We start from the raw sequence: 13,876 nt of genomic DNA, 5'->3' as shown, positions 1-13,876 counted from the left end.
GATCGTGAATGATAGATTTTATAATTCTAAGAAAAGGAAGGAGTGAGAGCAGCAGACTTAAACAAACCCAGACCTTGACAAACTCAGAGAACTGGTAGGTAAGGTCCCATGGGACAACAATTGAAGGGAAAAAGGAGTCTAGGAGAGCTAGCAGTTTCTCAAGGAGATAATATTAAAGCCACAACTGCAAACTATCCTAACGCGCAGGAAAGATAGGAAGAATAGCAAGAGGCCAATATGGCTCCATCAGGAGCACTCTGATGGCCTGAAGATCAAAAAGGAATCCATTAAGTAGAAACATAGACAAATTGCTAAGGAGGAGTATAAAAGAATAGAACAAGCATGTGGGAACAAAATCAGAAAGACTAAGGCAGGAAAATGAGTTCCACCTGGCAAGGCTATAAGAAGAGTTTCTTTAAATACAATAGAAGCAAGCAAAAGATGAAGGCAAGTATAGGCCCTCTACTTAGATGGGAAGGAGAGCTAATAACTGATGACATCAAGAAAGCTGAGGTGTAATGACTGTTTGCTTCAGTCTTCACTAAAAAGGTTAATGATGACCAGATACACAACATAATTAATATTAACAACAAGGGGGAAGGGATGCAAGCCAAAACAGGGAACGAACAGTTTAAAGAACATTTAGATAAATTAGATGTGTTCAAGTTGTCAGGGTCTGATGAAATTCATCCTATGATACTTAAGAAACTAGCTGAAGCAATCTCAGAACTATTAGCAATTACCTCTGAGAACTCCTGGAGGATGGGTGAGGGCCCAAAAGACTGGAGAAAGGTGAACAGTGTGTCCATCTTTAAAAAGGGAACTAAAGAGGACCTAGGGAATTATATACCAGTCCACCTAATTTCAATACCTGAAAAGATACTGAAACAAATTATTAAGCAATCAGTTTGTAAGCACCTGGAGGATAATTGGGTTATATGGAATAGCCAGCATGGATTTGTCAAGAATAAATTATGCCAAACCAACCTAATTGACAGAGTTACTGGCCTAGTGGATGAGGAAAAGCAGCAGACGTGACCGAGCTTGATTTTAGTAAAGCTTTTGGCACGGTCCAATGTGACATTCTCATAAGCAAACTAGGGAAATGTGGTCCAGATGAAATTCGTTTAAGGTGGGTGTACAAGTGGTTGAAAGACCACATGCGAAGAGAAGTTATCAGTGGTTTGTGGTCAAACTGGGAGGCCATATCTATGGGGTCCTGCAAGGGTCAGTTCTGGTCCCATACTAGTCAATATTTTCATTAATAACTTGGATAATGGAGTGAAGAATATGCTTATAAAATTTGCCAATGACACCAAGATGGAAAGGGTTGCAAGAACTTTATAGGATAAAATTAGAATTCAAAATGATCTAGACTTGAATTGACAAGATAAAAGTCAATAAAGACAAATGCAAAGTACTTCACTTAGGAAAGAAAAATCAAACGTGTAACTACAAAATGGTGGTAGAACTGCTGAAAAGGATCTGGGGGTTTTCGTGGATCACAAATTGAATAAGTCAACAATATGATGCAGTTGGAAAAAGGCTAATATAATTCTGGGGTATATTAAAAGGAGTATCATATGTAAGACACAATTGTCCTGCTCTGCTTGGCACTGGTGAGGCCTCAGCTGGAGTACTGTGTCCAATTCTGGACACCACACTTTAGGAATGAAGTGGACAAATTGGAGAGAATCCAGAGGAGAGCAACTAAAAAGAATAAACGTTTTAGGAAAACCTGACCTGTGAGGAAAGGTTTAAAAACCTGGGCATGTTTAGCCTTGAGAAAAGAAGACTGAGAAGAGACCTGATCACAGTCTTCAGATATATTAAGGGCTGTTATAAAGAGGATGGTGATCAGTTGTTCTCCATGTCCATTGAAGGTAGGACAAGAAGTAATGGTTTAAATTGCAGCAAAGGCGTTATTAGGAAACACTCTCTAACTATAATGGCAAGTAAGTTCTGGAATAGGCTTCTAAGGGAGGTTTTGGAATCCCCGTCATTGGAGGTTTTCCAAAGCAGGTTGGACAAACATCTGTCAGGGAAGGTCTAGGCTTACTTGGTTCTGCCAGCGCAGGGGGTGGACTTGATGACTTCTTGAGGTCCTTCCAGGCCTACATTTCTATGATTCTATAATTCTAGTGCACTGTACTCTCATGATCCTGGGTCAGCATATCAGCCACGAAGGGCTTTTCCCACCGGTGTAACATAAAACAGCCCCAGAGTAAAAGTGGCATTAAGACATCTATTCTTCCAGGTCCAGTGCCAAGCACAGCTTGGCTGGATCCAAGGCTCTCTCCCATAGTAGTTCATTTGCTTGCATCCGTCTCTCACAGTTGTGCAGGAGCACTGTAACCTTGCACCATCCGTTGTGCTATGCCGAAGGACTTGCAGGATGGAGGCTCCACAGAAAAACAGAGCTCTGCTCTGCAGTCTGGGATTTCTTATCATTCCAAATGCCCTTGCTCCTTTCTTTGTGATATGATACTTGCAAATGCTCACTGTGTACAAGCCATAGTGTCATGTTCAGAGGCAGATTTTCAGAGCCATCAGCAGGAAGTGGGTTATTATAAAACATAGGAACAGCCATTAGAGCTTCCTTCTGTTTATGTAATGGTGATATCTCATGCTTAATTTGTAATGAAAGAGGTGCCAGGGCTCAAGTAATTAGGTGCCAGGGCTCCCACAAGTTTTTTACTTTCATAACTGATGCAGCAAGTCTACAAGTGCCGGGCCTATCAACTGCCAAGCTTAGAGGTGCCAGGGCTCACCCCTGGCACAAATTAAGCTCTCATGATTTCATTTTGTTGAACTGTCAGAGATATCTTGGCCTCATTCTCCACTCATTCATACTGGTTTTATACCAGCGTAATTCCACAGGTCTCAGTGGAGTCATTCCTGATGTGCCTGATCCAAAACCCATTAAAGTTCCTGGGAGTGGGGAATCAACCCCCTCCTCCCCCCCTTGTCATTTGCTAGTGGAATCCTCACAGCTAGACATTTAATAAGATGGACAGTCCACAGTGATCACATTTAGCAATTAAATAGCATAAAATCAGTAGCTGGATTAACAAACAGAGTCTAGTTAGCCTGGAAAAGTCTATGGGGTAAAGAGATAAAACTGTTTGTAAAATGTTTATTATTGGCTGGGAATGAAGTCATTCATTTAATAACTACCACTACATGGGGTCTTACAGTTGTTAGCAGTCAGAAGGTTGCAGAAGATTGGGTGGGAAACTTACCGCTTTCCTGCTGGGAAGAGTCTTTCCCAGGAAAGCTGGAGTCCAGCTCCCATCTGTCACCCCATTATCCTCTTCTTTGATACTGAATATATTAACATGTTGTGTATCAAAACAAAACAAAATTTCTGCTGTCCAAACGGTGACATTCTGAGAAATTTAATGAGGGCGCAGTCCTTTGTGTGTAATACCATTTCAAACAGCTGTAGAGATGAATGCAAAACTCTTTGTTACTGCTATCTGAATTCTCTGAACATCCATTCCACAATAAACACAGAACCAGGAGATCAATAGAAGTTCAAGCATCTTTCTCTTTGGGTGGCTGCAGTTCTGCAAAGTTTTGAGATTTGTCAGAATCTCCTTTTCAGTGATTTCTCAGTGGGGTGTAACATTTGCAGAATAGGAGCATGGATATTATTTCAATCCCTGCTGCGATTGGTCATTGGGAAGCTTCCAAGGCCCCAGTCACGACTTAAAACCATGCATCTTCTGGAGGCTGATTATGGAGGGAGTCCTCTGATTAGCATTCCTCCCTGCTGACCACTGCAACTTGCTGCTATGCTACTATGTATGAGACTGTGCACATTTCACATCATGGGGCAACACAAAGGTTTCATCTGATAAAGGTGCAAGCACATGTATGTAATTTAAGCAAAACTCTAGCCTGTCCTGTTAAAAACATGTATATATATATATATATATTGCACACTACCAGCACAAGAATCAAACCTCTGAGGAGGTCCAAAAAAGCATGCGGAATGTTTCCCACATCCAGGAGGCTGTTCCACTGTATCTTCTGCTTCCTCTGGTCATTTGGGAGTTGTTGAGTTATTTGGAACCTTCTGCTATTGATTCTGCTTTGCAGCCTGGACAAACTTCAGGGGCACTTACATGTTTCTCTGTGTCTGAGTGAATGTAGGAGAAACAGCACGAGGAGAGCAGAAAATGGAAAGAGGTTCTCTCTCCTACTTAAAGGCATTGTGCTAAAGGAGACACAGTGAGGGTGGAGGGAAGCAGATAATTTGGCAGCTTGTCTGCAGGGACAGGTTTCAGGGGACTAGCAAGCTTCTTTCTTTAATCCTTCCTCAGAGCGTACCTTGTAGCTCAGAACCTTCAGAGAGCGTGAAATCAGAATGAATCCGGGGACCCTAGTCACACAGCACATGCTGAAGCAAAACAAAAAAGGGAACCCCAAGTGGCTTGTAGTTTTCCAGGAAGCAACAGCGCAGTCAAGATGAGAATGAACACTGGGCCATGCGACCACATCAGCTGGTAGAGTGGCACCACCTGTCTTCTTCCCTAGCTAAGGAGCTGTTGGTTGGAGTCAACCCTAAGGGTTTGCAGATGTGGCTGCAGAAAATGCTGTAATATCCAGCTGTCACTCTCTGTACCTCAAAGTAGCACCCTGGAACCCCAGATTCGCCACTGTCATATGATTATGATCTGTTCTGCACAATGCAGCTCTTGTGAGGTATCATTTTAAAAGTCTCCGTCTTCTGAACGTTGACATCCAGTTGAATTGTGTGTACTCTCACTGTATGGGAAGTTATGAAGTATTGTTAGATGTGTTGCTGAAAGATGCTGTGAGGTTGGGAAACGCCCACAGCTGGCCTTTCAGTAGGGACAGAAGAGCAGCTATCACTGGCCAGACAGGTGTTAACAGCCCAGTGTATTTTTGGTTGAAGTGCTCAGAGAATCTCAGCTCGGATTACGAAGGATGGTGCATGTCCACTTTCCTTTGAAGAAGTAGTGAACTTGCACTGTCAAAGTGAGTCTTGAGCAGTGTAAGATGGTATCTTTCTAGGGGTGCAAGGCTGGGGTGCCTGGCTGATGCCTCTCCCTGATTCGATAGGTGTGGGGCTCCAGATGCGAATGGTTGAGTGATCACAGTGCCTGGAGGGATTTGCTGTTTTTCACTGGCATAGCCTTGTGAGAAACATCAGAGGCTGGAGAGTTAAGGGGGCACAGCAGTCCCACAGTTCCAGACCTCAGTGATCCCATCACACCAACCCCATAGCAGAAGGAAAATTTAAGGTGGGTTTAGTTTTACTGACAATCTGGAGAGCACAATCCCTGTTTCAGTGTTCTCAGGGGGCTTCATATGACTTGCCCCATAGATGGGCCATTCAGGCTCCCCTAAAGAGGAGATGCTGACCAGAATGGGGAGAAGGCATGCTGCTGCTGGACCAAATCTAGGACAAACTGATCTCCCTTCCCTGAGACCTCTGTGAGACTGGGCTCGGCTAGCCCTTTCTTCATCCACGCCCCCCCCCCCCCCCCCACACACACACTTCCTTCACGTGCCTCTTTCTCCGTCTTGAACTGATGGGCTAATTGGCTTGGCAGCTCACCCAGCCTCCTGACCTAAGTAGCTAACTACCTTAATTACCCCATTCAGTTTTCTCTGGAGGTACTAATGGGTGTCAGAGTGATCAGAGTGCAGGTTCTGTTAACTCCCTACTCTCTGTCACAATAAGACACAGGAGAGAAGTGTCCCACTCTACTCAGCACTGGTGAGGCCTCACCAGGAGCAGTGTCCAGTTCTGAGTGCCGCACTTTAGGAAAGATATGGACAAATTGGAAAGAGTCCAGAGGAGAGCAACAAAAATGATAAAAGTTTTGGAAAACCTGATCTATGAGGGAAGGTTAAAAAACCTGGGCATGTTTAGTCTTGAGAAAACAAGACTGGGGGAGAGGGAGCTGATAACAATCTTCTAATAAGTTAAGGGCTATTATAAAGAGGGTGCGGATCTATTGTTCTCTGTGTCCACTGAAAGTAGGACAAGAAGCAATGGGCTTAATCTGCACCAAGGGAGATTTAGGTTAGATGTTAGGAAAATCTTTCTAACTATAAGGGTAGCTAAGCTCTAGAATGGACATCCAAGGGAAGTTGTGGGAGCCCCATTACTGGAGGTTTTTAAAAACAGGTTAGACAAACACCTGTCAGGGAAGGTCTAGGTTTACTTGGTCCTGCCTCAGCACAGGGGCTGGACTATGATGACTTCTCAAAGTCCCTTCTAGCCCTACATTTCTATGAATGTATACATTCTTTTAATTTTTGTGTGTGAGTTTAATGCGGAGGGGCCTAGCCTAGAGAATGAAGTTCTCTTCTTTCACCACAGAACATGGGCAGCGGACGCAAAAACCCCAACACATGCTAGTTAAGTTCCAGGCAGACTGTGGAGAGCTACAAAAGGATCTCACAAAACTAGGTGACTGGGCAACAAAATGGCAGATGAAATTTAATGTTGATAAATGCAAAGTAATGCACATTGGAAAACATAATCCTAACTATGCATATAAAATGATGGGGTCTAAATTAGCTGTTACCCCTCAAGAAAGAGAACTTGGAGTCATTGTGGATAGTTCTCTGAAATCATCCACTCAGTGTGCAGCGGCCCTTAAAAAAGTGTACAGAATGTTGGGAATCTTCAAGAAAGGGATAGATAATAAGACAGAAAATATCATATTGCCTCTCTATAAATGCATGGTATGCCCACATCTTGAATACTGCATGCAGATGTGGTCGCCCCATCTCAAAAAAGATATATTGGGATTGGAAAAGGTTCATAAAAGGGCAACAAAAATGATTAGGGGTATAGAACAGTTTCTGTATGGGGAGAGACTAATAAGACTGGGACTTTTCAGCTTGGAAAAGAGATTACTAAGGGGGGATATGATAGAGGTCTATAAAATCATGAGTGGTATAGAGAAAGTAAATAAGGAAGTGTTATTTACTCCTTCTCAGAATACAAGAACAAGGGGCCACCAAATGAAATTAATAGGTAGCAAGTTTAAAACAAACACAAGAAAGTATTTTTTCACGCAAGGCACTGTCAACCTGTGGAACTCCTTGCCAGAGGGTGTTATGAAGGCCAATACTATAATGGGGTTAAAAAGGGAGCTAGATAGAGTCATGGAAGATAGGTCCATCAATGGCTGTTAGGCAGGATGGGTGTCCCTAGCCTCTGTTTGCCAGAAGCTGGGATTGGGTAGCAGGGCATGGATCACTTGATGATAACCTTCATTCCCTTTGGGACACCTGCCATTCACCACTGTCAGAGGACAGTATACTGGTCTAGATGGACCTTTGGTCTGACCCAGTGTGGTAGTTCTTATGTTCTGATGTTCTAACACATTGCTCCACGGGTTTCTCTTGACCCTGACCTGAGGGGAACCACCTCTAGGAGCTAAAGGGGAGTCCAGTCTCTATGGCTCCTAAGGCTTCCCTATTAAGACTGATGACAAAAGGGCAAAATTGGTGTCAGCTGGGGTGGTGAACTCAGTGAGGAGGAAGCGAGTCTAATGGGAACTGGGCAGAGCACACCTGGGAATGTTATTTAAAGTCTGCAGCATTTGCTGCTGGCAGCTTCCTCCTGGATGTTCTGATACCCTCAGCCAAGAAACCGAAAATCTGAGGCTAAAGAAAACCTTGTTTGATAGTACATGAAAGGCACCATGTAAACCTGTGAAAAATGCTCCTGCTGGGGAGGCTGAGTAAATGTTGACAAGTGGAGCATACCATTTTGGCAGAAGGGTGGAGGGAGTATTTAGCGATCAGCTTTGAACAATTAACTGTCTCCATTTGCCATGCCAACTAATGATGTAGTAGGTTAATGGTTTATTGATGTGTTTAGGAGCACACGTACACTGATAAGCCTCTTTTCCCTCACATCCTTGAAGCAAGAGAGCCACTCATCACTGCCTTTCAGCTTTCAGACCCTGAGCATCTCCTAAGCACACCTATAACCGTACAGTGTGCCATCGCAAACCCATTCAATTCCCTTCCCTGCGATAAAGGAAGCCAGTTCAGAGAAGATAACATCTCACAATGATGGCTCCCAAAGCTGCAATTTAACACAAATCTACCCGTTCTATTATGCAGCACAAGCCAATTTGTTAAGAAAGGACAAGTTAGCATGTCTATCACCATAATCAAATATTGGCACAATAAACTGCTTGGCAATGCAACGTCTGTGTAAAACAAGCCTAAAACAATTATACGCCCTTCAAAAAAAAAAAAAAAAGAGTCAGTTTAGCTGCACCATTACACACCCTTCTTTACAAATGTGCTGCCCCTTTAGTGAAGTGCGTAAGACCCTCTAAGCCCAGTCCTTATATCATCCAAACGTCCCACTGCAGTGCTCCAGAGAGGTCTTCCCTCAGGAGCCACCATCATTCAAGAAGGTGCTTCATAGACACGGGTGGGTTCATCACAGGGATAAGGCCATTTTAAAATCCAAACCACGGAATGGGGCAGTGTTTGTGGAATAGTGATGCATTTGTTTTATGTTGACAGAGAGGTTTCCACACAAAGGATCCCCGACTTTATGGCCTCAGTTTTCAGACGTGCGTGCCTCCCCCCCACCCCACACACAATATGACTGCAGTTGCATTGCAAGGCACAATAACTCTGGGCACAAAGCAGGTGAACAATGGTGCTGGTACAACCCCCGGTCAGCGTAGATACACTTCCCCCTCTGTGCCTGGTCCACAGAAGGGGTGAACATTACAGCATGGGAGCCTGGCTTTTTAGTTGCTGTTATGAGCTCTGGAGGGTCCCAATTCAGTCTCCAGCGTCAGCTAAGGTGGCCAGCATCACACTAGCCCCTGCCCTGAGGAACTTAAATCCTGGGCTCTTAATCCTGCATCCCTCACTCCTGTGCGTAGTTCTGCTGATGTCTAAGGGGCCATGTAACTAAGGGATGCAGGATAGGGCCCTAAATTTGAAAGATCACATAGAGTAATGACGAAGACCCTGGTGGGATGGGCTAAGAAGGGGAGAGTAGCTACAGTGACAACGGGATGAGACTTTACTCTTGGGAGCGTGGCCAGGAGCAGATGGCTCTGGAGCAGCGATCTAGTCAGGGACTGGGCTCTGGAGAAAACCAGATATTAAAACTCAAAACCAAATAGGAATGTTGTTTATTACTTCAAATTTGAAAAAAACCAAACCCCATAATCCTTTGTTGCATGAGTTTTTCACTACAGGAGACATTACCTTGAGAACAGTTTATTTCTCCACTGGGAGGGGTATTGGAGCCCCTAGTCCCCGTCCCGTCCCCATTAAGCAAGGCTGAGTTCAGGATCTTCGGGGGACAGGGAGGCCCTTTCCCCCCTTCTTGCCCCTTCCCACTGAGATCACTATGGTCAGCCAGCAACAGACATTCAGTTTAGGATTGTGGTGCAAACTGGAGGCCCCTCCTAAATCATGGATTTTAGGGATTCCGAAAGCAGGCTCCCAGGTCCCTTTCTGCAGCAAGCTTTCCTGCAGTCTGCTTGCTTTGCATCCTGTCAGCGCACTTCCTGTACAGCATATATGAGGCCTGACAGGGGCTGTGCATCTTGGCTTTGCAGCATACCTATTTCCTGCTGGAACTAGGAACTTGGGATGCAAACTCACATCCCTACTGCACATCCATTAGAGCTTCTAACAAATACCTGAAGAACTGTTTTGCTTCCTGACTGATTGTAAATGATGGGCAAACACTGTGCGGCTGACAAGCAAAGCACAAGACATAACACTGTGCATCCCAGGATGTCTAGCGTGTTAAGGCCTAAATGCTGGTTGAAGCTGAAGGGAAGATTTGTTACCCCGGCACACAAGCATGGGCTCAGCGGGAAGGCTCTGAATCAAACTGTCTCTAGTATCTCTGACAGTTGCTGCTGTATTGTTTAATGGCTCCTAGTAACTCTCCCGATTTCGCTGTCATTCACTGATTGTAGGAGACTGCAGGCCCTGAGTTCAATTGTCCTTATCAGCCCATGCCTTTCACTTTCGAATGCTGCTGACATCTCTGTAACATGTCCACTGAGGGGCAGGGGAGTAGAGAGGAAAGCGAGTCAGTTACACAGCAGACACCTCAGCCTGACAACATACAAATCAGGGACACAAGCCTTTGGGAAGATTATAGTAGCAAAGCAGCCATGCCTGAAAACAAACAAGGGAGGTAACAAGAGCTAAAGGAATAGTTTGATGTGCCTGTGACAGGCCAGCTGACCCTCCCAGGAAGGATCTTCCTGTTCTCAGGTAGGTTCTAAGCCTTTGCCAGATGCAGTTAATCCTGCACCATGAAGATAGTTTAATGTAGCATGCAGCTGATTGAGATATGAGCATCTGATACGGATGCGGCTTTCTTTAATGCCAGCGGGGCCTGGAGAAAAATCCTTGTTGCTGACCTTTTTGCAGAAGTCAGTGATGTTGATTTGGTTATTTTTGCTTCTCTCATCCACACTCATGACTCTCAGATAAAGCTGCACGATCTCTCACACTGGAATGACATGCTTTAGACAATGCAGTAGAAAACCCTGCCTGTGGAACTCATCAAAGTTTCACTATATCTTTTCCCCTCCCTGCTTTGAAAGTTCCCATCATTTTGACCCGCATACGTCCACCTGCGACACTTAATTCTCTATGTCTCAGCCACCATCTAGTCAAGGATGACTGATGTGCTCTTTTAGGGAGCCCAACCACGTCAATTCTTTGTTAGCCACTTCTGGGTGGATGGCTGAGCCAAACTGCCAAGACTTTAAGCTTACTCCCAACGACAGTAAAGTGCAATATGGATCTGCCTTATGGTTCACGACTGCTGTGTTGCATGGAAAATGAAAAATTAGCAACACAACTGGTTCTTTTTTGTCCATCGAATTCAAAGTGCCCTGGAGAAGTGTGAAGTAGGCAGTATTATTTTAGCCATGTCAGCCCCAGAGTATTAGACAGACAGGGTGGTGGAGATAATATATTTTATTAGAACAACTTCTGTTGGTGAGAGAAACAAGCTTTTGAGCGACACAGTAACCTGAAGAAGAGCGCAATGTAGCTCGAAAGCTGGTCTCTCTCACCAACAGAAGTTGGTCCAATGAAAGATATTCCTTCATCCACCTGATCTCTCAGAAGATTGAAGAGACAGATATGTCTAGTGTCATTAGGGTCTATGTGCCTCAGCCAAAGCAACAAAAAAAGCATGCTCTCAGCATACAGTGTTCACTGAACCACCATGGGATGTGTCCGTTGACTTCCTCTTTTAGGGACATGTTTTTAGTAGCAGCCTGTAAAATGGCACCAGCAAGTTTTCTTGCAAAATTTGCAAGCACAAAAGAATGGAGTCCAAGAGTGGGATTTTAAAAAGACTCAGCCCCGGTCTAACTCTCCTCCCTTTGAAGTTAGTGAGAGTGTTTACCGTTGATTTCAATGGATGCAGAGCTAGACCAATGCTGAGCATCTAATTACTTTTCACAGAGAAATACTTTTTTGGGAATCCTGTCCTACTGAAGTCAACGGGAGCTTTTCTATTGATCCTACTGCCATTGAAGTCAAACCTTTTATGTTAATTTTTCTTTGTCTAAAAATATGGGCAGAACAACAGCACCCCCCCCCCCCAAATGTAGAGGCTGATTTGAGGCTCTTTGAAAGTGGTTTTTTTTAAAGTATATGATTTTTTCCTTTCCTTTTTGAAGTGTGACCTGCAGACAGAAAAGAGTGTGTTTGTCCCCGTTTATATTTCATCATGTATAAAGCGGGCCTGAATTTTTTCCTGCTTGTTTCTGCATTAGAAATATTAGGTGTTGTCTATCCTGTTTTGGCTAAAGCACTCTGGTCATCTAGGGATTATGGTAAAAGGCAGAACACTGAGCAGCTGACAGGAAAATACATTATTATTCAAACTGATATCATTTTGGTTTTTGTTTTAGTTAACACCGATTTCATTCAAACTTCTAGCAGACACTCGTGGGAATAATCTTTCTGTTAAAGGTTCGGATAGCCCCATCTCTTCAAATGGGGGATGAGAAGGCTCCCACTCCAGTTCTCTAGTCCTTTTAGGAGTCCTTCAGTAACAGGAGAAGAAAACAATATTCCAAAGGTAAAACCCATATTTTTTTAAAAAAATATAAAAGCATTTTCAATCTTCTTTATAGATTATAAGGATCTAAACCCTCCCAAATGTGCACAAATATATTTTTCCAGTTACTTTTAAAAGAGATATATGTGTAAAATTCTTCTGTGGAAGTCTCTGATACCAAGACTTACAATAGCTTCTCTTTCATTATGGCAATAACCATGTTAAAGTGTTAGATACGTTTTACCAGGGCAAAACTCTGTTATTCCATGAATTTTGTCTAGGACTATGACCGCCAACTAGCTGCAAATAAGGAAGCTTTTAAAAACAAAAATAAACATCTTCCAATGTTTCAAAATGAACCTCAGAAAAGAAACTGCAGACTTCTTGCAAGATTTGTTGAGAAATCCAATGAGACATTTATCTTTGTTCACAGGGACTGTTTTGTTTTATAGATAGTAGCCTTTGGGGCTCATTCTGGATATCCACACAAAAGAAACAGCTTTTGAACTTTGTAGGAACAATTTACCTCTGCCCAGTGTGAGGACACGTCACCTCCCTTAACAATGATCTTCCCAGGCCAGCAGAGTGATTTGGGGTTTAGTCTTCCAGCCAAACCTAACGAAAGTCTTCTCGGAGTCCAAACAAAACTGTCAGCCCTTCTCCAGGCTCAAGCATTGCTGAAGGCTTTCCAGTTCTCCCCAGATGTAGTAGCCTCTTCCTGAGCCCTCCCTCAGTTCAAGCAATAGTAACTTCAAACAAAAGTGATAGTAATAACTGTAGTTTTCCCACCAAAGGTCCATTGCGATCAAGCCCCTGTTGGCACAGGAGTTAAAAGTGGCTTCCTCCCACTCTTTCCAGAACAGCTGTCTTGGCTTGCCTAAGCACGGACCAGTGGTAATTGGGCCTCTACCCCACACAGTTCAGTACTGTACAGTATCCTAGAGTTTCCTTCTCTTCCTTCAACCCTCCTCCAGGGTCCTGGTGTGACCTACCTCTTCGGAGGCCCTTTCGGTGGAGCACCCCACACAAGATCCAGTCTCTCCCGACAGGTTTCCCTAATAAGGAAACACTCTTCCCCCAGATCGCCCTCCATTCAGAAAAGGCTGCCTTTTGTATCTCCCAGCAGGCTTGGCTCTCAGTCGTGTCCTCTTAGGGTAGGTCGACACTTGTGTCAACATACAGAATTCACAGCTAGCACCAGGTATAGACAGTGAGGCACTGCTTAAGCGACTACCGTAGAGCCATGTCAGAGCCCTATATACCCTGCATGGCTCTCTATATGCTCCAGCAATGCCTTCCAGGCATGCACAGCTATGTTTAGCAGTGTAGGGTCCCTGCTGCTGCCCCTCCCGCCAGAGCCTTTCACTGCCATGCGGAGCTGCACGTCACAGCGTAGATGCCACGTGTCTCTCACCACAGTGTGTAGCTACACGCAGCCTACATGGTGCCGCAAGCGTAGACAAGGCCTTATTTTTGTTGCACCATCAGGGGAGATAACAGGTCAGAGTTGGAACCTGTTGGAACAGCTCCCCCTGTGACACACAGGAACATTTATGCAACATTCTGGGATGACTTTTGCCTTAGTAAAACAAGGGTCTGCAGAGTAATTTGTGCATTTTCCTTCTACCTATAAAATTAAAATACAAGTATAGGCTAGGGACAATCGTGCAAACTCCCATGCATATAAGTAACATTACTCATGCGAGTAGCTCATTGACTTCAAAGTTACTCACATGTGTAAACTGACAAAATTTGGCCGAGTGTCAGTTGTTTGCATCCTGCTGAGCTGGACACCTG

The sequence above is a fragment of the Caretta caretta genome, chromosome 13 (assembly GCF_965140235.1).
Source record: "Caretta caretta isolate rCarCar2 chromosome 13, rCarCar1.hap1, whole genome shotgun sequence".
NCBI lineage: Eukaryota > Metazoa > Chordata > Testudines > Cheloniidae > Caretta > Caretta caretta.
Note: the sequence above shows the minus strand (reverse complement) of the source record.